This window comes from Protopterus annectens, chromosome 8.part0, assembly GCF_019279795.1.
Source record: "Protopterus annectens isolate FY-2018-M chromosome 8.part0, PAN1.0, whole genome shotgun sequence".
Taxonomy (NCBI): domain Eukaryota; kingdom Metazoa; phylum Chordata; order Ceratodontiformes; family Protopteridae; genus Protopterus; species Protopterus annectens.
Genome location: NC_056741.1, coordinates 548,505,523 through 548,530,502, shown reverse-complemented (window position 1 = coordinate 548,530,502; position 24,980 = coordinate 548,505,523). Strand labels below are relative to the sequence as shown.

The following is a 24,980-nucleotide window of genomic DNA, read 5'->3' as shown; positions in this document are numbered from 1 at the left end:
AACAGTTCCTAAGAGGGGCTAACAACATAAGGCCACCCAGAAGAGCTCCTACCCCTGCATGGAACCTTAACTTTGTGTTGGAAAAGCTCACCCTGCCCCCCTTTGAACTTGCAGCTTCAGCAGAGTTAAAGCTTCTCTCTTGGAAGACAGCCTTGCTTCTGGCCATTACTTCAGCTAGAAGAGTATCAGAGCTAGAAGCACTCATGGCTGTAGAGCCCTTCATCATTTTCCATGCTGACAGGGTCTCCCTCTGGAGTAACCCATCCTTCATGCCTAAAGTGGTGTCCAGTGTGGCTCTTTACCAATCCATTCATTTTCCCACCTTTTTCCCTAACCCACAAAACAAGGGGGAAAGGATTGTGCACTCACTAGATGTGCACAGACAGCTCAGATTCCATCTGGACAGGACTAAATCTTTTAGAAAAACTGATCAATTGCTAGTCAGCTTTGCAGCAGGGGCAGAGGGCAAGGCCATATCAAAACAAACAATCTGCAAATGGATAGCACACTGCATCCATTTCTGCTACAAACAGCACAGGAAACCGCCCCCAAAGGGGGTCAGGACACGTTCCACCAGGGCAACCTCCAACTCTGCAGCTTTTCTCAAAGGGGTCCCCACCAGGGGCATCTGTTCATACCTTCACCTAGCATTACCACCTGCCTATCTTCTCCAAAACCAAGGCAGACTTTGCCACCACAGTCTTGTAGGGCATCCTAGCCAGCCCCCAGTCTTCTTGACTACGTGCACCTTTTTTTTCAGCTTTGGGAATCAACCCAAATGTGATGACTGCAACAGTAAAACATGAAGAACATAGTACAGTTGCGTACACTTACCATAAATGTAGATATTTGAGTGTATTCCCTGTTGCAGTCCTGTTTTTTTCCCCTCCTTCCCCCTTGCCTCTCTCTCTCTCTCTTCCTTCTCCTTACAGGGAATTTTTGGTATTTACTTTTTACTGGTGGTGTTTTTCCACCATAACCTAGCCCTCTATTTCAGGGCTCCTGACAGTTAGGGCAAGAAAAACTGATGTAATGGCATCGGCTGCCTGATTTTATACCACTGACGACCTGACGTCAATCCTGGAGTGACAGCAACCGACGCAGAAATACTAAGCCTCTGGTATTTGGGCCGACTGAGAGCTACCCCTAGCAGAATAACCTAAATGCGATGACTGCAACAGTGAATACACCCGAACATCTACATTTATGGTAAGTGTACACAACTGTACTTTCTGGGGCAATTCAATTCTGTGCAACTGAGTCTGTACATTACTTTTATGCCCTACTTCCTGTATGGGGAGCATATGTGTGATGTATGGCACATACAAGATTTAGAGGCTTTGGTATACTGGCCAGATGTTGGGCTATCCTTGGCATGGCATTACCTACTGTAAAGAATACTGCAACAGTGAAGAGATGGACATCTGCTGTTATTTTAAGATTTTACAGTACTTTCCACTTGTCTTATAAACTCATCTTATTTGCCCAAACTCTTCAACTATGGCCCTCTTCAGTAACCATTCCTCAAAATAGTTGCTTTGAAATCTCTGTTCCCCAACCCACACCTTGTTCTGAATTTTAATATTTGAACAGTTTAATATAGAATGCCATGACCTTGCTGTTCTTTGTATTTTTACTATACTTTTTTATGTAAACAAAGCATATACATTTACCTGTAGTCATCATTGTGGTCCTCTGTGTCTGCTGTGCTATTAATCAAGTAACACTGACAAGAAAGTATGATAGTTACATGTAGTGCGCAGGGGAAATGCATTCTTTGTCAGAATTTCCTTGCCAATAGTGTAACATTCTTTCTTTCTGAGTTGTTGTTTCCCATACTCCCCTTTGCAGTACTAGAGGATCTTCATGCATAAATTCCCAACTTTGGCTATTGTCTTGTCTGTCTTTTTTTTGTCAGTATCCATAGAACATGCAAATTAATTACTTCTGCCTTTACCATTTCCTTATTCCTTGTTGTTTTCATTTATTTTCTGTAAAACTCTTACCCGTTAGTAAATAAGTCCCAAAGGAGAAAAGACAACCTTCTTAGGAAATATGTCACTTAAATTTTCATCCTTGCTTATAATAGGCCATAGAGTGTTTACCAATTTTTTTAAAATTGGTGAAAAACCTGAATATCTATTAACAAAAAATATGACATCATCCTGTTTATCCACATGATCAGCTGAATGAATATCTCTCTCCCCATCTAATTTGTTCCAATTCGAATGTAACCATTTTTTATGAACTCCCAAGTTTAAATTATTTTTCTACTTTATTTCTTGCTTCTCTAATTAACTCATGAGAATATCCCTGTGCATGTAACCTTTCTTTAACAAGATCAAATTCAACTTTTAACTTCGTCTTTTCTGAAGTTTTGTTTGAAATGCGCTTAAACTCCCCTAATGGTAAAGACTTGATTAGATGGGAACTGTGCATACTGGAAGCATGTAAAAAATTGTTTACTGCAGTAGCTTTATGAAAAGGCTTATACTGCACCCTTCCATCCATGCCCACGTACAGTTCCACATCTAAAAACTGCAATCTTCTCCTGTCAATATTAAAGGTAAAGCCCAACCCACATGGATTATCCCTCAAACTACTGATGAACACCTCAAATTCTTTAGGGTCACCACTGCATAAAAATAATAAATCATCAATGTACCTTTTATATTTTGCTACCTTCCTACAAAAGAACTCAGTTGGATACCAAAACCTATTCTAAAAATAAGCCATGAAAAGAATAGCGGATGCTAGAGCAAATGATGCACCTATAGCAGTACCTTCTTTTTGAAGAAACAATTTTCCATCAAACTCAAAATAATTATGAGTTAAACAAAATTCCAACAAATTGATTATGTACGTCGTACGGGGCCCCTCACCTAACATTTTAGAAACTGCCTCTAGTCCCCAGTTAATTTTGATGCAACTGTAAAGAGATTTGATGTCAACACTGACCCAATAAAAATCATCCTACCATAGAGTCCCCACTACATAATCACAGATTTCCTTAGTATTCTTAACATGAGAGGGTACTCTGGAAAGATGACATTTTCAATAAAGAGTCCAACAGGATACCCACATTTTGCAGGTAAGCACATTTACCCGACACTATAGGTCGTCCTGGTGGGTCCCTTAAATTCTTATGAATCTTTGGAATAATGAAAAAAAAATTTTTTTGCATCCTTAGGACACTTGATGTAAAGTTTTCTAACATCAGCAGGGACAAAAAATCCCAAATGTTCACCCCTTTCTAACAACTCTAGTAAAGCAGTATTAAATTCTGGCAATGGGTTAATGGGCAATTTCACATAAGTACTACTATCAGATAGTAACCCATTAACAATGGTATTATACTTCTCTCTTAACAAAATAACCCAATTCCCCCCTTTGTCAGACTGTGTGAATACATAATCTTCATTTAGCCCTCTTAACTCACAGAGGGCCAACCACTCTTCCTTAGACAAATTAAACTTCTTGTTACTTTTTTTGAATGCAGTAAATTCACTTTCAAGTTGTTTACATAATGTTCTTTCAAATACATTAATGCTAGTAGTTGTTCTAGGGGAACAAATTCACTCACATAGGGTATCTTAGGTAATAAAAACCTCCCATACCCTGTATGGAACTCATATCCTAAGGCAGTTTCATCAGATACATTTTCATCTGAAAAAATATTTACCAACTCATTTTCATGTATGGAAATATCCAACAGTGAACTCTCCAGTAGTGAAACATCACTAGAGTCTGCAGAAATATTCATTATATCTGTTTTTTTATTTGCGAGAAAAGCTCTCAAATGTAATTTTCTGCAAAACTCTTTAACTTCTAAAATAACATCAGCCATAGAGGGAATACAGGTTGGTATGAACTTAGTTCCTCAACATAAAACATTCTTAATGTCATTATTCAATGATAAGTCCGTTAAATTTATAATACTCAAGTCCTCACCTACATACATATCATTGTGAAAGAAAAAGTCATGATCCTTACTCGCATATGCACAAGAAAAACCTTGTTCATAGTCAAAAACAGGCAAAATCACCTCCGTCTTCCCTTTCCCTGAAAGTGTCATCCACACCCTTTTCCCTGAGATGGACTTAGCTTTGAAGAGGGCACTGTGGCATTCAAACCACTGGATTGAGGGCTGGTTTCTACATTCAAATTTTCAAAGGAAACACTTTTCCTACCAACCGATACTGTGTCTGAAGATGAAACCGATGACTCTCGCATACCGCGAGCCTAGCTGTTCCTGAAACCAGATTGACCACACCCCCTCCTTGGACTATATTGCCAGGAAAAGATATAAATACATGCCAGTGTAATCCTCCTCCCTTGCCAGTAGCTCCTTAATACTACAAAACTACCATTATTGTCTTTTCTATCCTTTTCTATTACTGTTGGAACTCCTCCTGCAATTAATATAAGTACTCCTGTCTTCCTTTGCCCCAGATATGCTGCTGAATAACCATCCTGGAAGCCTTTCTTTATCAAATTCACATGTTCATTTTTTTCCAAATGCATCTCCTGTAGCATAGCTATTTGCACTGTACATTTTTAATATAGTTCACTACTCTTTCTTTTTTGTATATATCTGTGAGACCATTAACTTTTAAAGACATTATAGACAGCATCATATTCTTGAGAAGTTGTTATTCCCCCCTTTTTAGGTTTAACAGCTTTTTTTGTTGAATGTCTAGTTCCAGCTTTTGTGTTACATGCATGTACTGTTTGGCAGGTTAATCTTTATACAGGTTCTTGTCATCTCCAGTTGAGCCTGCTTTATTGAATGATTATCTGATATTTTCTCTACATGGATTTAATGTCTAACATTTACTTATTTGTTTGTTATATGCAATGTCTCTTTAAATTCTTTGGCAACTTCTTTTCTTGCAGTTAACTTTTTGTAATTGATTAATTGCATTTTGCACAATATAAATAGTTGCAACATGTATTTGTACTTTATTCCTTTGAAGGCATTTCGCCGAGGTACCGGAATAAATCTGTTGCAGCGTTCCAGTTTCTGTGGTTATTTTTATATTTGTTCCTTGATGGTTTTTCTAGTTATTGCTTGAGAAGCTGTTTTTTTCTACAATGTCCACAGTGTCGAATTCTAATGGCAATGGTATTTTATTTGCCAGCTTGGCCAAAGAAAGGGATGATAAGCTGGCGCACTTTGACCCATGGACTGTGGCTGGTAATAATGTCTTTGATAAGAAGTTTGAAGATTTAAAGAAACTTAGAATTAAGGAGACCTCTTTGTTTTATGACATTCGACTGTTAGAGAAGTATGTTGAATTATCTATCACACCGAGAGGTCTGAGGATTGATAAATTGCCTGCTTACAAATTTTCAGAAGACAAAGGTGAATTTTTGGAGGAATGGAAGGCAGCTTCGTTACAGTGTACGCTCAGCTGGTTAAAAATCTTAATTAAGCGGAATCGGAGAAGTCTTGGACTGATCCAATCACAAATTGCGGAAGGTGAGGCCACTTTACTTAATGAATTTCCAAATACAGCATTTAATTCGGCCATGAAGGATATCAACGTTGAGGTGTCTAAAGTAGAATGCGATGTAATCGCTAGGAAAAAGAAAAAGCTCAATAGAGATGTCGGGGATTTTAGAAGGAATTTGGTTTATTCTTGGCAAAGAAGGCGGAAAAGTGGTTCGTCCCAAATGAAGGCTGCTGAAGGAAGTTCGCGTAGTGGTCAGGACTCTTCTGTCTCTTCATCAGACACTGTCGCTAGTAAAAAAAGTGTTTCCTTTGAAAGAGTGGACACTGTGGGTGATACTGGTGGAGTTTCTGACACAGAAGAACAGGGAAGATGGAATTTTCGCCAAGGTTCGAAACAGAAATCACGACAAAAGGGCCGTAATCGAAGGTACTGATAATGCCAGTGATATTATGCTGCATTTTGGTTCTGTTTCTCAAATTGAAAATTCGAACCTTGATAATGCAGTTTTTGCACAAATTGACAATAACTTTTTACACATTGTTAATTTAAGTGATTTTGTTATCACTTCTGATATGTCACTGGTTTTGGGTAAGGGTAGTAAATTTGTTCCCACTAGGGTACCTGCTTTATCAGATTTACTTTTGGATGTCAAACGTTTTTGTAGGAAACTTCATTTAAAGGTATTTTTTGAATCTAAGAAGTTCCCGAAGCACGTGTATGTGGGAACTAATGTGCCCGATGCAAGTACCGATGCAAGTATTGATCTAACTGAGGTTGATGGCCATTTTTCTTGCGATTTGGCCAATTTGTCTATTTTGAATGATTCATTAATGGAACTTTCCATTTATGAATATTCTTCTGATGAATCTGACAATTTTGTTATGGGTGATTCAGATTTTGAAACTGCCTCTAGTTCTGTTTTGAATACTGAGCGTTTTTGTACTGGATATGGCAAACTTACTGTACCAAGTTTGCCTGTATGTAGCTCATTCTGCCCACCTAAAATTTGTTCCATTTTGAAGGTTTTTGAAAATGTCCTTTGTAAAAAAGTGGAAATTGAGTATGCTCTTTTCCTAAAGCAATATATGACTTACAACCTTACAAAAGCTGAATAGTTGGCTTTAAAGGAAATGAAAAATGTGTCTAGTAAATACATATTTTGCACAATGGATAAAGGGGGAAGTTGGGTTATTATGGAAAGATGTCATTATTTAAAAATGAATTATGATCTTTTGTGTAATGACTGTGTTTATGCAGAACTGTCCAGTAACCCGGTTAGTGAGTATAATTCATTGCTTATGGAGCTTCTAGAAAGGGGCGAAAGGTTAGGTTTCTTGAATAGTAAAGATGTTAAAAGATTGTTTATTGTTAATCCCAAGGACCCGACTTTTTATGCTTTGCCCAAAATCCATAAGAATTTACTAGATCCCCCTGGTCGTCCAATTGTGTCTTGTTGTGGAGGCTTCCTGGAACATATAGGCATACTTTTAGATAGCATTCTTAAAAAAGAACTGAAGAATGTCACTTCTCACATTAGTAATACCAAACAATATTGTGAGTTGGTAAAAAATTTCAGATGGGACAAAACATTTTATTGGGCTACAATTGATGTAAAGGCTCTTTACACCAGTATTAAAACTAGATTTGGCTTGGAGGCCATTAGTAAAATTTTGGGGGAGGGACCACGCACTTCATTTATCATTTTGTTATTAGAGTTTGCACTTACTCACAATTATTTTCTTTTTGAACAAAAGATTTTTCTTCAAAAGGAAGGTACTGCGATGGGGGCTAATTTTGCCCCCACTTACGCTATTTTGTTTATGTCATATTTTGAAATTAATTTTTTGTACACTTTAAAGTTTTTTCAAGAAAATGTCATTTCATATCATAGATACATTGATGATTTGATTTTTATTTGTAAGGGCAAAATGTCAGATTTTGATAATTTTGTTGACCAACTTCATCAAAATAAATTTGGTTTCGAATTCACGTTTACAGTGAACACACAAATAATCCAATTTTTGGATATTTTATTATATGTAGATGAAAATGAATTAGTACAGTTTAGACCCTTTCGGAAGAATACTGCTTCAAATAATTTCTTATATGCTACCAGTGCACATCCTGCACATTTAATTGAAGCACTTCCTTTTGGTGAATTTAAACGCATTAAGGAACACACCTCAGATAGTGCTAATTGGAGGGTGGAATTTGAGAATGTCAAATCCAGACTATTGTCCAGAGGTTATTCTGAAAACATCATCAAGAGAAGTTATGATAGATTGTTAAACTCTAACATGAATAAAAACAGGGTAAAAAAAGCAGACAATCAAACTTTCAGATTCAAGGAAACTTTATGTGATAAAAGTGAAAATATATTTTTTGTAACAAAGTTTTCTCCTTTTTCATTAACTCTGAAATATATTGTGGACTTTTTATGGCCTATTATTTGTAAAAATGAAGAAATTGGTCACTTGTTTCCAAATCATGTGTCCTTTTCTTATGGTAGATATGCCAATCTTAAGGAAGTTTTGAAATTTAGATTTGGTGATGCCAATATGTCCGAGAATGTCACTGTTTCACATGGTATGTTTAGTTGTAGCAAATGCAAAATTTGCCCAAAAGTTAAAAATTTGTCGGGATGTATGATTAATGGTGTCAAATACATTGCCCATGACAATTTTAATTGTAAATCCTGTGGTGTAGTGTACATCCTTGGCTGTGATTGCGATCCACCAAAATATTATATTGGTCAAACAAAACGCCAACTTAAAATACGCATTTTAGAGCATATGGGTGATGTACGTAATGCTAGACTGGATAGTCCTATCTCTGAACATTTTAACACAGTTCATAAGGGTAATATGGACTCATTAATTTTTTGTGCTTTGGCAAAACCAAAATTTAAGAATGGTGTAAATTGTTTACAAAATCTGTTGAAGTTAGAGAGCAGTTTTATTTTAAAATTTGGTACTCTGAGACCTAGGGGTATGAATTTGGAGGTTAATCTTACTATTTAATGTTACTGGTAATTTTGCTGCTGTAATTTTATGGTGCATTTCAATGCTTTTCCTGATTATCTGATATTTTCTCTACATGGATTTAATGTCTAACATTTACTTATATTTGTTTGTTATATGCAATGTCTCTTTAAATTCTTTGGCAACTTCTTTTCTTGCAATTAACTTTTTGTAATTGATTAATTGCATTTTGCACAATATAAATAGTTGCAACATGTATTTGTACTTTATTCCTTTGAAGGCATTTCGCCGAGGTACCGGAATAAATCTGTTGCAGCGTTCCAGTTTCTGTGGTTATTTTTATATTTGTTCCTTGATGGTTTTTCTAGTTCCTGCTTTATTGAAAACCTGCAAACAAAAATACACACACACCGAATACCACCCTAAGACCTATTAACTTACAAATAGCACACAAAGCTATGTTCATCTTCTAATATGGAAGTTTTACCCTCCTAATAGGAACAAATGTTCCAAACTGATAGCCAAACACACACACACACACACACACACACACACACACACACACACACACACACACACAGACACACAGACACACACACAGACACACAGACACACACACAGACACAGACACACACACACACACACATACAGACTCAAGCTAACCTAAAAGAAAGGTTATCTATGCTAAGACACATGGTACAGCCTGTGGTTCTATTAAGTGTTGTTTGGTTTTGTCTTACCTTTATAGTTCTCTCAACAGTAAAAACACTTGAATGCTTTCAAGAGACATTTTCTCCAAGCCATTTCTGTTTATCACATTGTCTGCTAGAGAGATGAAAACCAGCCACAAAATTGTTTACTAGAAAAAAATAGCCTTATAATATTCATTATTCTTTTTCATTTACTTGCTTTTCTTAAAACTTGTTACTAGATTAAGTTAATTGCCTCAACCCAGTCATTCCCCTATGCAAGAATGAGAAAAAGTACACTAAATTTTCTTTTGTCACGCTCTTTTAACCAGATCTTTTTTTACATTGCTGTAGCTACATTTCTTAAATCTGAACAAGAAGAGAGAAAGAAGAAGGGAGGGGAAAAAAGAAAAAAAAAAATAGGAGCATCTCTTTACATTAGTATTCCCATTACACTTAAAAATAACTGAAAGAAAATTACTTTGTAACATACAAAGAAAACCATGCAGTATTTAAATGGTACTATTAAGAAAAAATGTTGTTTTACTTAGTTAACTTTCTTCCTCCTCTTTCCCTCTCCTGAGTATTTATCCAGACATTAATGACATGAAGTAGGGTATATGTTTTTGAGTCCCCTACAAGTGTAACAAAGTCCAAGAAAATCCAATATTTCCAGATTTTCCTGTTCTATTCCTGTTCATCTCCATCTCCCAAACCCTGTCTCTGCTTCTTTCCAACATACTCTCGATTCTTCTAGTGAACTTTTGTGCATTTTTCCCTCTCTCGAACATTTTCCATTGAAACAATGGAAAAGGTTTCACTGACACAATCTCACTGTGGTCTTTATTACCAGAAGAACAAGAAGCAGAATCTCCTTTTTTACAGCTCACTTTTTGTTGGCCATACTTCAGTTTCTTCCTTAGCATGTAGTTCATCAAAAAATGATTTTGTTCCTCCATGGAAAAATATTTTGAACATGGCTGGGTACAGCAGTTTGAATCTCATACCTGCTTCCCGATATTCCCAGAATAATGGAATAAATTTACTCCTCTTCTGCCTGGTGTACAATGAGTAGTCATTCTCAACAAGCACTGTGCTGTCTCCCACTTCTTGTACTTTGTCCTTTTGCCATAGTTCAGTCAGAATCAGCTCCTTCTGCTGGTAAGATTGCATGTTTACTATTAAAGGTCTAGGTTGTTTTCTCACAGCAAGGTTTAGAATATAGACACAATGTGCCTTTTCAATTAACAATTCCTGTTGTGGAATACCAGTCCAGTTGCTTATTTCTGTTTTTATAAAATTATTGCAGCCTGCTTCTTCCAGTTTCTTGGGTACAGCAGAAAATCTATTTTCCATACGTGCTCTGTACTCTAATTCTATAATCTTTTGAAACATCTCTTGGTGTGCAGTCTCATATTCAGCCAGCCTTTTCTTCATTTTGATTTCTGTGTTTTGCAGTTATTACCTTATCTGAATATCTGTGTAAATTTTCTTCCTTTTTTGTCCAGATTTTTATTGTTTGAGTTGATATAGTCCATCAGTGTTTCATCTATTTTAGTCAGGTCTGTGTGCATTTACCTTATACTTTCCTCTAGGTTACTGGAGCTTTCACTGCTTTTTGCTGAACAGCTACAGTACTTTTTCCAGTCAATGTTTTTTCTTTGCCATTCATAGCTGATTTTCCTTCAGGTCTTCTGTATTCATTTTTTTCCTGGCCTCCAGGCAGTGTACTTACTAGCCAGTTACTGAAATTTACCTAGAAATCTAGGTTCACTGTTTTTCTATGCTAAGTTTCTGTTTTCATACTGGGGGAACTAGAATTAAGCTGTTACTCAACGTGCAGCCATCTTGGAAGTCCAGATCATCATTTTTTAATCTGTAGCCTGTGTTTCTGTACATCAGTAAAAAGGAAAATAATGTAATAATAGTTTCCATTGTCATTCTTGTGCAATACATGTTTTTTTAACAGTTTTCATTCACTGCATCATGTTATAAGTTGCTCAGGTAAGGCTTTCCTTAAACCTCACTCCTCCTCCAGGACATTAATCTACATGTATTGTTCCAGTAGACTTCATTTATTTCTATTGAATTTGTTTCTTTTCTTTTCTAAAGAGTTCATCTGCAGTTCTTTTATCTTCTTTACAATATCTGACACTTCCTTTATGTTGGGAGTGCATTTTGATTTCCATTTTCTAGTGACTGCTTTTTTGACGGACGTTAACATTAGACTTAGTAATGGCTTACTATGGATAGGCATTTCAGAGGTCTGTATCCTAGCAAAAAAGAGTTAGTTCCTTAGTTACAACACTTTGAGGATTCTCGAGAATTTGTTTGTATTCCGAAAGGCAGATAGTAGGGTACTTTTTATCTCTTTTGTTAAAGTAACTAGTTAGTTGATGTGAAGTGTTTTTGGACATAATTCCTTGTGCAAATTCTGTACTGCTTGTGTATTTATTTTTAGAGGAAATGCCTTAACCTTAATTTCAAGCAAAGAATTGTAATTTTAAATTTTAATGCTTACGGATGATGGTTTATTTATTGACTTAAGGGCTTGCATGGTGTCTGTCATTTGAAGGATGACTGTCCAGAGCTAATTGCAGCCATCGGCTGGAGCGCCTTATGTGTGGAGTCTGCATGTCCTCCCCACGGTCGAGTAGCATTCGAAAGACATGCTTGAATGGGCGTGCCTTTTGTTGAAGGTTGGGCGTTGAGCTGGCACCTCAGCACCGTAAAAATCTACTGCCAATCATTAGCGGACCGGAGTTCCGCTGTGGCGACCCCTAACCAGGAAAAGCCAAAAGAAAAACAACAACAACATATTTAAATGTGCCTTATTTTAAGGGTGTAAACATTAAGGAGTGTTCCTGTTTTTTTTTGGGGTTTTTTTGTAATTTTGACTAATTGGTTACAGTAATACTGAAATTCTGGGAGCTAGATATTGGTGCTGGAAAGTTGCCTTTCATCCCTCTTCTGGAAAGGTGAGTAAAATACATAATGCTGTATAAGACAGTGTAGATAAAAATGACATTGTAACAATTAAGGGGGGAAAAGCCAAAATGATCAGGACCCATATATGAGTTATGAATGTAGAAGTATACAAGTAGCAAAAATGTGTAAAATTGTTTAGTACCTCATAGAATAACTGTGGAGGGCTAGTGTGGTAGAATTTAAAAAATGAGACACACACAGAGATTTGGTAGGTTTTAAATTACACAAAAATGTCAGTGTCAGAAGACAAATAAGGTACTACAATAGGCTATTCAATAGGTGTTCTGATGGTAGAGTTCAGTTACAGCAATAGTATAACAACAGATGAAAAAATAAATTGTGATATAAAGAACAGGAATGTAGATGAATAAAATTATCATGTAGAGATTGGTGAGAGGAAGGCAAATGAGAAGAAGGGGGGAGTGCTAGTGTGTTAAAAGGAAAAGAAATTAGGTATTGATATATTTCAGTCTTCATTTTAGCAAAAGAAATGCATTGTCAAAAGCCATATGGTTGGGGTCTTATAGCAATTAGGAAAAAACTTATGGGAAGAAAAATGGTGATGACCAGGTTTTATTTGGGCATCATCTTAACTTCTGCAGGGGTAGAAAGATAGGTGAGACCAAATTGCCCATGTTGAGAGGGTGCATTTTCTCTTGTGTCTAATGTTTGGTTATACAGTGATGTTGACATTTACTGATGATAATGGTGTACCTAGTAACTCATGCTCAGTGACTGACCGTTATATCCTAGACAAGTGTGGAGGCCAGCAGTACACCAAACTTTTCACTTTCCCTCCCCCTACCCTTGGAATGAGACATCTTCTTCTGGCTGCTGACCCCCTTCCACCACATTAGCACTCAGCAGCTTGGATTTATTTTTCGGTCTGTGCTATTAGTCTTCTATGTAGAAATCCTGTGTGTGTGTGTGTGTGTGTGTGTGTGTGTGTGTGTGTGTGTGTGTGTGTGTGTGTGTGTTTATCAACCAGACATTTCTTAGAATTGTTATTCCTTGAAGTCACTTGCCTCTTCTTGTACCCCTCCTCCCCTGTTAACCTTTACTTAACTCTTGGGCCTTCTAAGTTCACCTTAGATCACTGCCTTCAACCTACTGCCTTTAACAAAACAATTTTTTCATCTACTCAGGATCTTTTATAAGTTCTCTCTATTTCTGCCATTCCTCATACCACTGTTCTTATTTTCTGTTACTATTTAATTGTGTAAGTTATGCTTTATTCATGGTTTTGCCTTTGTACATCTGCCTGATGTTTTGCTGCCTTATGTCCTTTGTTATTTCCATGCTTCTTTTAAAGCAAGCCATTGTTACATTTTGAATTACTGTCATATACAGTTTTACAGTTTGCTGATTTTACTGCTGACTTTGCTGTAGCAGCCCTGAGTTTATGTAAGGTAAGAAAAGATATTTGGAACTGACAACATTATTTCTGTGGGTGGACTGATAGGCAGATGCAGCTCATAAAGGTGGGATAATTGTAGTGACCAGCAAAGGACTCTAGGTATATGGGTAGGCAAATCCTGAAAGGTGTATTGCTGTGGAATTACAGCCTCTAATTCCAGTATTATAATGAATATGTTTCCATTCCAGCCATACATAGTGTGTACCCTCTTCTATCCTCGCTCTTCAGACAAAATTTTTCGAAAAAAAAATGTCATTGAAGGTGTTCTGCCTGCTGCTGCTGTCATCTCACAGCTCCAGAGAGTACAGTGTTCTTAAAATTATTTTATTCCCTTTTTAAAATATACAATCACATAATTTGATGAGCAAAGTGTAGTGATGCATTTGTACACTTGTTTATAGTTATGTATTTGAATTGTTTTTCAATAAAAAGCTTAATAAACTTTTTTATTAATCATGGCCCAAGTAAATTTAGCATTTACTACTGTGACGTTACTTGGGGTAACATATGTTGTGTCCATAGACTTTAATGGGGCACCTTCTCACATGTGCAATGGTGTGCCCATTAAACTCTATGGTTACCATGCACGTTCTTCCTAAACTTGATGTGACTAAAGGTACAGTTTACTATTTTTCCTCATTGACATCGGGGCATGGGAACTGTATTTTTTAAAAGTGCTTTTCCTATTGAAATACAAGAAGAAAATGGTCCCTAATAGGTAAAGGTGCACATGCTGTGGTGTGAAAGTAAGATTAAAAAACTTTGGAAAATCACTTTAATCTGATACCATCCTAGCTCTGTCATAAAGAAAATAATGCTCTTATATGGAAATAACAAATATGTTTTCATTATTCAGTTAAAATAGCAATGGGTAGCACAAAAAGGTATTGTTCAGAAGCAGAATATAGACAGCTATATTCTTTGTTATAGTTTCAAAAATGTTTGTCATTCAGTGACAAAGCAGAGCATTGCATAAAAAGAAGTGCAACTTTTTATTGAAGTGATTCTTGCTTGTTGCAACAGACATAGTAGCCAAAGCCTAAGGCATAAAGTTAGTGAACTTAGACAAAAAAAAACTTTTCCAACCAACTGCCAAACCACAAAAAGAACCCAAAACAATTTTGGAAGTACATCTCAAACCTCCTTACCCCAGGCTCTAAACAAACTCCATCACCACACCCTGACAAGACTCCTTCAAAGATAGCAAACCAGTTTAACTCATATTATTGATAGCATAAGCAAAGTGTTAACAAATCCCACTGCTGCAACTCTCTCTGATCCCCCTCCACCCTTATCTCATGACTCCTGCACAAACAAAATAAAACCCTTTACCTCCTCAACAAAATAATACTACCACCTTCTATCCCTTTTTCTCTTAAACCTATCCCTACCTCTGTCATTCAAAAACTACTTCAAAAACTAAAACCATGCTCCCTCTCCTCTGACAGCCTCCCTCGTATATACTTAAAACGTGCTGCTGAAGCCATAGCATGTCCTGTCAGCATCCTTATAAATCACTCCATAGCAGAGTCCAATGTCCCTAACCTCTGCAAAAAATCTATCATCACCCCTTTACATAAAGTGGGTAACTCCAATGAACTATCCAGTTATCGACCAGTCTCCATCCTCTCTCCTGTTTCCAAACTCCTGGAAAAATGCATACATAAGCAATTGCATCTCCATCTCATCCAAAACAAATTACCCGTACCCAACATGATTTTTGCCCATCACACAGCACCACCGCTGCCCTAATCTCTTTCATGGACACTGTGTCCAAATCCACTCACTCTGGTAATGTCACTTCTGTCTTACTACTAGATTTATTAAAGGCATTTGACATGGTGTCCCACAACAAACTTCTTCATCAGCTATCCATTATAGACTGCACCCCACCATCCCTCCAGTAGTTTGCAAGCTACCTATCCAAACACCAGCAATGCGTTAAATGGCAAAATAAATTGTCCTAATATCAAAACAACACAACTGGGGTATCACAATGATCCATACTTGGACCCTTACTCTTCACTGTTTTCACCAACAATCTTCACACCTCATCATCCCTTAGTGTCATTATCAAGTACGCAGATGACACTACCATAATTTCCTCCTCTAGTAACATACAGCATCTCCAACAACTCACCCAAACCACCTTCACTTCAGTAAAGACATGCCTGAGAGAAGCCCTGCTACTCCTAAATCTTAAAAAAAAAAAAAAACTCTTGTTTTTCTCAGCAAAACCAATCTCATCTGACTTTAAAATATTTTCTCAGGATAGCACAGAAATTGAAACAGTTCCCACAGCTAAGCTACTAGGCATTACCATAGACAACAAACTAACTTTCGAACACCACATCTGCAATAACATTAAAAAAACACACATCAAACTAGGAACACTCTATAGACAAAAAACTTTCTTGGATAACGCCACCAGAAAACCCTCGCCATCACCTATTTGCTTCCCTCTCTCTCTTATATGCAGCCCTCTTATACACCAGTTAACAATCTTTTCTTAAAAACAAGCTCCAACTCTGCTACAATAAAATTGCCAAATTTGCCATAGGCTACTCCTACCATTCCCATCACTGCCTAGCTCTGAAATAACTAAACTGCCTTGAACTTGCACACCACCTAAACCTAGTACACCTGTCTTCTGCACATAAAATGATGTATACATCTGATAGTTGCCCAACCCTCAAATCTGTCCTAAAACCTTACATCCCTACTCCTAACCGTCTACATTCCAAACAAAAGAGCTGGAGGGCGCCTATACTCTCATGCTGCCGCCAAGCTCATGAACTCTCTGCCAGTAGACATTACTACCATTGAGTGCTTTAACAACTTCAAGCACACCCTAAAAAAATAATTTATTTGTAATCAGATCTGCCCCTGCTCCTTCCATAACAGGTAAACTCCCATCTGCTCTCTAGGGCCTTTCCTTCCCTTTCTACATCTGGAGATCCCTATAACATGAATTTCATCCACTAACCATTACCATATCGAACTAAGAAACTTTATGTATTTCTACACCCTTAACTATTCCCATCCTACACCATAATTTTTCTAAGCATATGCTTGCTTCTAATATTCTGACCCTCTGCCTGACCCTCACTCTTTACCTTAGTCCTACCTGATTAAAAGTTGTAATCTACCACATTACTTTTATTTAATATTGCCTGTCTAGTACGTTTTATTATTGTATCTACCTCTCTGTACTTATTTAGTATTTACTGTTTAATGTGTGCTTTAATACGTGCTATTGTCTTGTTCATGTATAATGTCTTAACTTTCATGTATCATTTGGAGCTTTTCTCCCCAGGCCTCTGCTGAAAATGGGTTCATGACCCAGTTGGACTTTCCCGGTAAACAAATGTTACCATTTAGAAACCAGTCTTCACAATGTGAGCAGACATGACAGGCAAGCCATACATGATTCTTGACAGCAGTTGGACATCTGATTATTTAGAAAAGCTTTTAGGGATTTAGAAACTTAGTAAATGTAAGCAAGATACTTGTCAATTTTCTTGCCCCTTCTAGTACAGAGGCACAGTGCCTGGTTAGACAGAAAACGTTTTTTTGTGTCTGAAGTAGCTGAACAGGCACTACCATTCATCCACGCACTCCTGCACTTTAGTGAACATTTATTTATTTGTATTTGTTTACCGGGATGGTCCACTGCACCATAGTGAGCCCATTTTAAGTGAAGGCCCGGGGAAAAATGCTCCACACTAAAATGAGCAGTACATAATATAAACAATACACAATACATAACATGCAATACAGCACAATAGATCAGCCTGATCAGTATTGCAGATGACAGTTTAAAATCAGAGTACAGTATTAGAGTACAATATTAAGGATAAAGTGGATTACAGAATTAGAATATAAGAAGTTAGGATATAACAAGTTAGGATAATTGAGTTATTTACGTGAGTAGCTTAGTCTGAGTAATTAACACTTATGAAGTTATAAGCTTGAATATAGGAGATCAACTATAACAGGCAGTACCAGCACAGTAATTAAGTAAGTGTTCTAAGCTAGAAATAGATGTATCAGAATAGTAATAAATGAAGGCGTGTATATAGGAGAGAGTCAGGTTTTAGTGCCATTTTGGCACATGTGCACTGCCATAAAGAGGAAAGGTGTTATCTCAGGGACTTTTTAAAGAGAGCTGTATTGCTGGTAGTCCTAATGGATGATGGGAGGGTATTCCATAGTTTTGCAATAGTAGAGCAGATGACTAGCTGAGAGGTTTGGCTTTTCTACATTCAGGAGCAACTGGTTTTCAGATCGGAGAGGTCTAGTTGGATGGTACTGATCAGGTAGAGAAGAAAGGGCAGGGCAATTTGATGGCTTGTATATAAGTTTGTGTACACTGGTTAATTGCAAATATGTAAGATAATGTGTGAGTTCTAGCCAATTTAGTAGGCATAATGAGGAACAGTGGTAGCAATTTTATTGTAGTACACATCAAGTTTGGATTTCAGAGAGAACTGGATGTTGGTGAGAAGAGGGGCACCATATAGAAGAGATGGTAGCAAAGGGGAAGAGGCTTGGGACAGTTTTGTGGAGTGGTTGAGGAAGTATTTGTGTCTGTAGAGGATGCCCAGTGTTTGATGGTTTTTTTTAATATTGCTGTGAATACGTAGGTCATATATTAGTTTTTCATCTGTGATGACACCTAGTAGATTTGTATTTGGAACAGCTTCAGTGATAGTGTTATTTTGTGAACGAATAATGAATGCATTCTTGTTTAGGGTGGTGTTTTTTAGGGGTAAGTAGCACAAGTTTAGTTTTGTTGGGGTTTAGGGCGAGATGATTATTGGTCATCTGAGTTTCAGTAGAAGTGAAGGGACTTTGGGTGAGTTGCTGTAGTTCCGATAAGGAATTGGAAGTGCAGGTAATGTTGAGTCTTCTGTGTATTGGATGACATTACCTTGACTAAGACTGGTGTGGAAGTTGTTTATGAAAATGCTGAACAGAAGGGGCCCAAGTATGGATATTTGGGGAACACCTGTGGTTGTGTTAAGGAATGCCGAGAGAGAATGGTGCCACATAGTAGATTGTTGCCTATTTGTGAGGTAGTTTGAGAACCAGTTTAGGGTTGGGGAGAGATGCCTAAGTTAGTGTTTAGTAGAAGAAGGTGGAAGACTGTATCACAGGCCTTAGAGACGTCAAGAAAGAGCAAGGAAACTATTTTGCCAGCATCTTAGGTCCAGTTAACTGTATCCATGAAGGATATTAGCATGAAGCAAATAATTAAGAAGCTGAGTGTGAATACGTTTTTCTAAGATCTTAGAGATGGATGAGAGGATAGCAGTAGGTCGAAAGTTGGAAATGTCAATATTATTGCCACCTTTTTGGAGAGGGAGAATGTATGCTTTTTTCCAGATTGAAGGTACGTGGGATTCCTGAATAGACCTATTAAGAAGTATGCTGATGGGGTAGGAAATAGAGGTGGCTGATATTTGTAGGAATTCTGGAGGTAGGTTGTCATAGGCGTCGGTGCCAGGTATGAGTTTAAGAAGCAGTTTTTTTATAGTGGTGGTAGGAACAGGTGAGAGAGAAAAGCAGGGTAATGAGGAAGTAGAGGTATTTTGTAAAGATGTAGCTAAAGGGGTGAAATTAGTTTGTGGAAAGGTGGCAGTAATGTTAGCTGTGGTATTAATGAAATATGAGTTAAAGAGCGAGCTGTTTCAGTGGGTGTTTTATTTGGATTTGGATGAGGATTATTATTGAGCCCAGATTTAGTAAAGAATTGATGGAGCTCCAGAATTTTTGGGTTTTTTTTATGTTGGTTTTGTAGACTAAGATAATGTTCTTTTTTATTTTTGATAACTAGACACTTTACTTCATTACAAAAGCTGTTTATATCATGTAAGGTTACAGGGAATTTTGTTTTTTTGCCATGATTTCCATGCTTTGTCCCTGGCGGTCTTGAGTTGCTTAGTGGGTTTGGTAAGCCAGCTCTCAAGATTAGTTTTTACTCTCTCTTGACTGAGTGGGACTAAATTGTTTAGGATCCTGAGAAATATTGAGTTGAAGAACTCGACAGCCACATCAAGGGGAAGGAATTTTACTGCATCCCAATTGATGCTTTGTAAAGTTATGTTAAGCATAGTTGGGCAGAAATGGGATAAGTCTCTAGTTTGCTTATGATGGTGTTTACTTAGTGTTGGGGGTAGTTTTATGCAGTATAAAGACAGGTTGGTGGTCACTAATACTATTAAGTTGTGTCCCTGAGGAGGACATTCTGTTTCGGTCTGAGATCATAATCCAGTCCAGGATTGAGCTATTGTCATTGTTCTTGTTGGGGTCTAGTTATATTAGTGATTATCTGAGTAAAGTTATATAGGTTGATGTTGGTGGAAGGCTGTTGTTGGGAGATATCAAGCCAGTTAATATTAATGTCTCCCAGAATGATTGTTTCATTTTTTTATATTATTTGTTGTCCAGGCAAGGATTTCTTCTAATGTAGGAATGTTGTTGCCCTGGTGGGATATATAGTACTACAATACGGAGGCTTTTACAGTTATTAACTTTTAGGAAGGCTAGTAATGTTTCGGCAGTGGGAAACTGTGGGATAAACTTAGTGTATGAAACTCTAGTAAAGGCATTGGGGTATATCAGAGCTACACCTCCATTTTTTTATGGGGTCTATCTGATCTTAGACAAGCAAAGCCAGGGGTTAGAAATTTGGTGTCTTTAATGTTTGGATTTAACCAGGTCTTAGTAGAGGTTAAGATACTTGGTTTGTTGTGAGTTATCCAAACATGTAATTGTGAGATTTTGTTTCTAAATGTTAATGGTTGTGAAGTTGAGAGATTTATAGGAGTTAAGGGGGTTGAGAGTGGAGGAGATGGGACCTGGGTTAGGATGTATATCTCCACATTGGGGTAGGTTGGAATATGTATGTGGGAGAGTGGGTTGCTATTTCCTTTTTGTTTTCCAATGATAATCAGTAGCAACGTTTGTATTCTTGTTGTTTTGTAGGGGAATGATTTTTACTTTGGCATAAAGAATTATGTCTGTTGCATGTAGGCTAGAGGTTACTGCAGAAAAACTGGTAAGAGATTCTGTTTGTGAAGATGTTATAGATGTAGGTTTGTAGCATATATAAGCTGTTTGGAGTGAGGTTAAGTGTAGTAGAAGGTACAATGATAGAGAGAAGCTAAGGAGTACTGTGTTAGAGATAAGATACATTTCAGAAAGGGGGTGCTTGTGTAAGTAATGTAAAGTTGTCATTATTAAGATGTGTTAGAGGGAACTAATTTTGAGAGGAAAAGGGGGTGGCTGAAGTGGTGCTTGATTGGCTATTTTGATAGTATAGAGCAGATGCTGTTTATTAGTCTGTACTGAGTCCAAACTGCTAATGTTTGCCAAAATGATGATGATGAACCATCACTTAATTTAACAAATGCAGCCTATATCTTTAGAAATTTTAGTATTTTCACATGCATTTTATAACATAACATTTTTTTCTTCTGAAACATCTCAATTATGTGTAGTCACTCTTTAACAGTTTCAGAAGATCTTTATATTTACCAAGATAATCTATTTTTCCATATGTAATTTACTACTGCTGCTGTGTGTAATTTACAGCCTTCATAACAATGTTTTAAGTGTTATAACAAATTGCTGAAAAATCGCAAAATTAATGAGGCAGGAGTACTTTGGCAAAGCTAGCCTTTAACTTTTACTTTCTCCACAAGGTGTTACACTTTCAAATTAGCTTCATATGCATATCATTTCAAGGGGCAGCAGAGTGGGAAAAAGGGGTTGTGGATGGATGGATGCATATCATTTCAAGTTTTAGCCATACATTAGACTTTAGTAGCTGCTAATTTTGTATTTGTAGAATATTGTGTGGACCTTTACAAATCAGTTATTTGAATGAAAAGCTCAGTTTACAGTCTCATGCACAGGTATTGTAAATCTTCAAGTGTTTTTGTTGAACCAAGAATATGGACTTGAGTAAACAAGAGGAATGATAAGAGATGAGACTTTGGATGTTGCATCTAAAGAAGTGCAGAATGGTGTATGCATGTATATGTGTGTGTGCATATATCTATCTATATATATGTATGTATGTGTGTGTGTATGTCAGTAGAACTCGGAAACCCAAAGTATTGCACAAGTAATTGAAGAGAGTCTAACAACCTCCTTAATGAAAAGTAGCCTATTCATTCATTTTCCATAATGTAATATAAGACCCATAAGGCTGACCAGCCTCATATGCAAAGCCATGAAAAGACTTACCATGGAACTAATCAATAAGGACATAGGGAACCTTCAAATACTGGACGCATTTCAGCTTGGTTTTTGTAAAGGGCAAGTCATGCTTACTGAGCCTAGTGGGCTTTCTTGAAAAGGTCACCGAAGCAATGGATGAAGGTAGAATGTTACACAATACATACCTCAATCTGTCTAAAGCTTTTGACACAATTCCACATTCGGGCATCATAGGAAACTTAATAAACTGTGAATAAATCTGTGTCTCACCTGCTGGATTGTCAACTGGCTGACAGATTGCATGCAGAAAGTTAGAATAGGGGAAGTTACCTCCACTAAGAGGCCAGTCACAAGTGGAGTCCCCTGGGGTTCTGTACTAGGAACTCTCCTGTTTGGCATCTGTGTCTGTGAAGTAAAAGCCAATATCAAAAGACTATGTTTGCAGATGACTGCAACCTTGGTGCTGTCACTGAAACCCTAAATGACTTTGCCATCCTACAGGAATGTTTATCCCAAGTAAATTATTGGTGCCAAAATCATGGACTGAAACTACATGTCAAAAAATGCACTGTCAAATCCTTTAGAAAGTAATCTACCCTGGGTAACTACCACATTGATAATATAATTGTAAGATTTTACCCAGTTTGGATTTGGGAGCATATGTAGACAGTGACCTAACTTTCAACCAACATGTGTCCCTTGTTGTAAGAAAGCCCTTCTATATCACACAGTTTGTAAAGAAAAGGATTATGTCTAGATGTGGGGATGCCATTGCCCCTCTTTATTCAGCTCTCGTAAAACCAGTCATTGAGTATAATGTCCCCTTTGGCATGTCCAGACACATGCAACAGCTGTAACACCTACAGGTATACCCTAAATGATACAAGGTCTAAAGAATATGCTCTACATGGACCAACTCAAAGCTCTGTCACTATATTCGGTACCCTACAGACTGTTAAGAGGTACCTATGTCTGGCGTACAAGGCATCATCCGACACAATATTGATGGATTCACAGTACATCAGCAAGTTAAGTGGCATCAAAAATACTCTGTCTAGGATTCTAAACCTGTTTTGCAGTATCAATAGAATGTTTTTTAGGGAAATGTATATATCACAGAGGATGCCGCTTCTCTGGAATAGACTCCCCATCAATGTAAAACAATGTTCATCCCTGTCCATGTTCAGACACAACTTGAATCTATGGATGGGAAACAAAAAATTAACTCCAGTACTGCCCACTTTCTACTAGTGGACAGAGGCAACTCATAAATTCTTTATCCCATGCATGGGTCCCCTCCAATTATCTATGGTATGATCCCAGTTATTCTCACTTTGGGTAAAATATAAATGTCGACCATGGGATGGGTAAGGCTAATGTAACACCAAATGGGATAGTTTAATTCAAGTATCAAAAGGGAAATTGGCTAGACTTAGAATAGCCTGCAAAGGCAGCTAGCGTAGTACAAGCTTGTGAACCCATAGTGATGGCTAAGCAACTTTGCAAGAACATAAGAGATGCACTGGAGTGGACAGGAAGTCACACTACCAGCAAATTAAAGTGTGCAAATATTTCTGCTGTGCTCACTCACTAGAACAACTTTACTTAAAATACTGACTGCAGTTTTGAAGGGTATGTTTTTATATGTGTATATGGTAGAAGCATTTCAGCGACAAATAGAAAATTATATAGGAACTGTATTTGTACAATGAAAGAAAGGAGGAAAGGGTTACATGTGAGAAGCAGATCACTTTAATAAGTAAGCTGCATGTTTTATAAAGAAAAATGCAGTGAAATAGGGTACCATGACATTTGACTAGGAGCAGGTAGAGTAAGGGGTAAGGTAAGGAATTGTTTCTTCTCAGGAAGAATGGTCTGCACATGGTACTGCTTCTTAACAGAGGTCACAGGAGCAGCTTGATAAGAGAATTTTAAAATGGATGCTGAAGACACGTGAGCTCTAGCAACAGGAATAAGAGTACAAAATGTGAATGTCATACTATGTGTGCTTTCTGCAGCAGTTAAAGAATTAGTGGTGGATTGTAATAAGGGTGGTTTGAGAGGCTACCCAAGTCCCATGACTTCTCTACCTTGCACGTCAGTGAGCTGTTCATGATTCTCACTGCTTCAGTAGATATCCTGCCTGGGATGCAGCTGGTGCAGTTACTCTAGCTTTCTATAGGCTAGACCCTTTTTAGAGGGAGGTATATATACAGCCAGAGAGAATAAAAATCTTCAGTACTTTCATGCCACTTCATTCACATGAAGCTCTGAGCATTTAGTGGGACAGCAGTCAGACTTCAGCTTCTTGGCAGAAAGATAAGCCCCTTTGGGGAATGCATCCACACTATTTTAATGCATTTGTGTAAGTGTGTGTGTGTTTATTTTTTTTCTGGTCAGAATTGAGGTTTGTTGCTTAACAAAAAAACAAACAAAAAACGGCTTTTCAGAAACGTAAGCTGACATTCGTCAATTACCAGTATTATAGTCTAGGAACTGCTTTCTAGGTATCCAGTCTAGTGGACACAGGCAGCCTGTAAATGTTTCATCTCCCAAGTCCCTGCTTACACTTATCAAGGGTGCCAGAACTTGTCAGAGATTTGGGCTGCATGGCTGGGTTTAAAAAGGCCCTTGTGGTTGTTAGCCTAGTAAACACCTGTGAACCTTTGAGCCAGTTTAAGTTTAAGCTCTAGGGACTCATTCTACAGTGATATTAAGCTAATTTTGATTTGTTTAACATTTGAATATTGAATTTTGGGCAGAAAACTGTGTTTGTGTGGTACTTAAAACTGTTTGTGTACTCTCCATGACTGCTTACCTATTTTTAACTGCTATTTTGACCTTGATTCTATTGTTGACAGAATTTGTTGGTGTTCTGCTCATATAACTTTGTGATGGAATCTGAGAGTTTGGGGAGAACTGCATTCTTACCTTCTGACCAACTCTTCCTTATGTTTGTGACCAGCAATCAGGCTTCTTCTGCAGCTACAGCATGGATGCTTACTGCAGTTATGGTCTTTCTTCTTCTAACATACTTAAAAAGAAAAATCAGTTAAAGTATGAACCCTTGCTGTAGTGCAGGCTCAGTCAGTATCTCATTCATTTCTAGGTAACTGCAGTGCCTGTTGTTGGTTCCTCAGATCACTTACTGGTTTCCTGAAAACCCTCTCTTGTAGCTTTGCCAGTTGTTATGGATATCCTTTTTGTCTGTTCCAGAGTC

The 24,980-nt window shown here is 37.4% G+C and overlaps 1 protein-coding gene across 1 annotated transcript in view; it reads left to right on the top strand.

Moving 5' to 3' along the window:
* Positions 1-24,980, top strand: part of LOC122808922 (thrombospondin type-1 domain-containing protein 4-like) — a 2,399,573-nt gene that overhangs the window by 1,730,557 nt on the left and 644,036 nt on the right. The window lies entirely within an intron of this gene.